Raw genomic sequence first — 4,245 nt, forward strand, 5'->3', positions numbered from 1 at the left:
TCTCCTGCTCTGGAGGATAGGACTCAAACCAATAGCTTCAAGTTACGAGAAAGGAGATTTCAACTAAACATTTTGGGGGGGGGGGACTTTGACAGTAAGAGCTGTTCAGCAGTGGGACAGACTCCCTTGGAAGGTGGTGGACTCTCTTTCCTTGGAGGTTTAGAAATAGAGGTTGGCTGGCCATCTGTCATGGATGCTTTTGCTGAGATTCCTGCATTGCAGGGGGTTGGACTAGATGACCCTTGGGTCCCTTCCAACTCTGTGATTCTATGCACGTTCGGTTCTATTTTTAGGAAGAGTGAAGCAACTGCCTTAGGCAGCAGTTGTTGCAGCGTAGGGTGGGGACAATAGTGGTAAACTCCTGAGCCATCTAGCTGTAGACTCTGTTTAGAGGACAGAGCTGTGTGAGTGCTACATGGCCCATTCTACCCCACCCCCCAGTAACCAGTCTGCTCTTTTAGGTGTTGTGGAGGACCCTGCCTCATTGCCAGTATTGAAAAAAAAATCATTTTCTGTCCAGTCGGTTTCTGTAGATGGAAGGGTGTCCACCATCACCTCAGGCAGAATTTTTTTTCCTGTTGCTATGCAGCAGGATGAAGCAACCTGAGGTTATATGACTGTTTTAAAATGTTTTTTTAATTTTTATTGCTTTAATAATATTGTTGTGCTGCTTTGTTGTTTCCTTTGGGAAAGGTGGTATAGGAACTTGGTGCTTACAAGTTCTGGTACTAATCCCAGGAGGTGGGATTAGTTCAGTTCTTTTTCAGGGGCCAAATGGAAAAACCATTGAAGCACAACAACAACAGGAATCTTTGTTGATTGGAGACCTTCATTTCTTCCAGGCATAAAAATAAAAAACAGAACTCTGTTGTTTCATGGAAAATATATTGCAAGTAGTGCTTCTACAGCTTGCATCTTATGGATCAATAGTTTCTCACTGGCATTTGCCAGTGTGTTGTGGTTCATCAAAAACATAACAAAGAGAAAGCAACCTTTCTAAACTCTGCCTTGCTTATGGTCCGCAAATGTGGACCAAGCTGTTGGGCTTGACGGGCGTGATGATCGGGGTTTCCCAAGGGGTGTTAGGCACTGGCTCGAGCAATCCTTGCTCCATCAGCCAGTCCAATTCCTCGTCTATGCGGGGTTTCAGGATGAATGGGACCTGGCGGGCCTTGAGCCTGATGGGCCGTACGGTGGGGTCTAGTTGTAGGCCAATGGGCGCGGGCAGTGTATCATCCCAACACCCCGTCGAAAACCTCCAGAAGCTTTTTGCATATGCCGTCCATGTGGGAGCTGGTGCGCTTCACTCCAGTGATGGCTAGCCCCAGTGGCCCAAACCACGCCAACCCCACTAAGCTAATGTAGGGCCCTTTGACCACGATCAAGTCTAACTGCCGCTTCCACCCTCGATATTGTACATTGAAGGTTCCCACCCCCATCATGGGGACCTTGCATTTTTGGAAGTCCCAGAGGGTGAATAGGGCCGGCCTAAGCTTGGGGCCTCCATTTCCTTAATGTCCATATTGAGATTATGGACAGAGTAGAGCCTGTATTGAGCTCCATGCGGCACAGGGCTCCCTCTATCTGTATCTCAATGTAATTTTTTCCGCATTGGAATGAGGCAACTGGTATACCTCACAGTCCGTGATCTCTGTCGCGTTGCCTTGGTGTGTCAGACTGTGGGGCCTGGGTTGGCTATCTGATGCGGAGTGTCGGGTGGGCTGGGTACAGCACACCTGGGCGATGTGTCCCGCCTTTCTGCATTGTGGGAATGGCAAGACCTCCGCTCGTGGCTCTCCCCGCAGCTTGCGCAATTTCCCTCTTCCAGCCAAGGCTGTTGTTGTGGGAGTGCGGCTTGTGTGCACCGCTGCACTCAGTGCACGTCCTCCCTGTCAGATTCCGAGTCATTGGTGAGGTCCTCATGGTAGACCCTCAGTTGGGACGACGAGTTCGGCCAGAATCCTTGCGCTGACCTCTTGTCGGCTTCAGTTACCAGTGCCTCCTCTAGGGCGACCTGGAATGTCAGGTCCTGCTGCTTTGCATAAACGGCGTTGTGACATGCTCCCACCGAGAGCTGTGGTGAAAAGTACTCCTTCATCCATTCCATTATCGGGTCGTAGGGAACGGTCGCAATATTTTCAGGTGTGAGGAGGGCTCGGGAATCTTGAACGTTTCTTCTCCGCAGATGCTGAAGATTGTCGCCGTCTTCTTGGCTGCGTTGACGACGTCCTGCCTCCAGGAGGAACTGCAAATGGGTGGCGTATCCTTACCAGACTCCTGAGCCTTTCTTGTTTGCAAAACAAACAAACAAACAAACGAATGAATGAATGAATGAATAAATAAATAAATAGTGGAATTGGTTACATTTGTTTGGCTCTTACCTAATAATAAATTACCTCCTTATAATAATGTGGAACAAGTTTCAAGACTTGTGAATCTGACTGAAGAGCAGCTTTCCAGTAGGTAAGATTAAACTCACCTAGGAACAGAAGCACAGAACATGTGAAATGCTAAGAAAGTCAAGCCTAGACTGAGTATATGTTTGTTATCAGAATTAATTTCCATGGTTATATGAAACAATGGTTGAAATACAATCAAATTGTGTTTCTTAAACATTCTAGAGGGTTGTTTTTTAAAATAACAACAACAACAACAACAATTAAGTGGCATATAAGTTTTACTATATAAATAAATATTGCCCTTGGTTAAACCATTGTTGGTTCTAGGTGGCACAAATTGTAGCCTATGGATGAAGTGTGGCAGGATTATTTTTTTTAAGACCAAACACTCACAGATGGTTGTAGTCATATTAATAGTGAGAAGAAAAAGCAGTGCTCGAGGCACAAACTGATGTTAGTTCATACAATTCTCTTTTAATTCCTTGCAGATCAACCCCAGTTCACTGAAATTATTCCTCCCCGCAAGTTAAAATCACCATCTAACCTTTAAAAGTCTTCCTTTATCATGAAAGAGTTGACATCTAGCCTAGAGCCAGGTTTCTCTTAGCCCAGTTGAGATGAGTTTTCAAACAAGGATGAGGATAATGTTGGAACTAGCACATTATAATAGTGTTCTTGTTCAAAATACAATTGTTCCTGAATTTTAATATGTTTTGTTCTTTGCTGCAAGCTGGCCTCAGAATGCTGTCTTAGGGTGGCTTCTAAACACTGATAACAAAGAAACAGAATAATAATAAACTACCCCAGAAATAGGAGCAGCTAAAATAGAAATATCAGCCAAATCATAAAGGTTATTCATTTATCTTCTGCCTAAATTAAATATATATATATATATTTGGGGCTCCAGTTCATTTTGAAAGGAGCTCAAAGTGGCATACATAGTCCTCCTCCTCATTTTCTCTTCTCAAAACAACCCTGTGAGGTAGGTTAGGTTGAGTCAGCAACTGGCCCAAGGTCACCCAGTGAGCTTCATAGCCAAGTAGGGATTTGAACTCTGGTCTCCCAGGTCATTGTCCAACACTCTAACCACTGTACAACACTGTCTCTCACTGAGACCCTGGAGAGATGCTGCTGCCACTCAAAAGTAGATAACACCTGGGTAGACAGACCAAAGCCCCCTCCAGACTGTGTGTGCATGTGGGTCTTTGGTGGGTGTTTTCTGCAGTATATCATTGGTGTATTAATTAGTAATGTATCAGTGGTGGATTTATACTGGACTGTCCCCACATCATTTCACTTTATTAGTTGTTCTGTGATGTTTCTACAGTGTTACCACATTTCTAGAGTTGCAGTCTGGCACCATAGTACAATAAAAGCATGATACAAACAAACAAACCCAGCTTCAAAACATATGCAGTATGAAACAATACATGATTCCAGTTGAAACTTATGAGGCATGCACTGATTGGAGACAAAGCAGTATGTCTGCCCTGAGAAAGCCCTGCACACCCAAGGGGTGCTGGTTAGTTTAGGAGATACAGGGCACTCCTTCTTCTGCCTTCCAACAGAGAACAGACAAGGACGTGGTACTGTTGCAGCCCCTTAGCTTCTGCCGCCTGATGCAGATACAGTTCCTATCCTTTGGCTCACAACCTAAAAAGACATGACATGAGGAAAAAGGAATGGGGAGGGAGAAGGGAAATGCAAGCTCAAGCATAAGTTCTGGAAAGTTGCAGTTCCTAAAGTTACAGATTATGTCAGTGATGGTTCTGTCTTGATAAAAAGAAGTACTCCCTCCCCAGATCAGAACCGGAGTTGGTGGCAACGAGCATGCCAGAAACACGGG

General features: G+C 45.0%; 1 pseudogene; it reads right to left on the reverse strand.

Annotated features, from left to right (window-relative positions):
• Window positions 1-1,012: 1,012 nt before the first annotated feature.
• Window positions 1,013-2,250, reverse strand: LOC148686592 (uncharacterized; annotated as a pseudogene).
• Window positions 2,251-4,245: the final 1,995 nt, after the last annotated feature.

This window comes from Zootoca vivipara, chromosome Z2 (assembly GCF_965207765.1).
Source record: "Zootoca vivipara chromosome Z2, rZooViv2.hap1.1, whole genome shotgun sequence".
Taxonomy (NCBI): domain Eukaryota; kingdom Metazoa; phylum Chordata; class Lepidosauria; order Squamata; family Lacertidae; genus Zootoca; species Zootoca vivipara.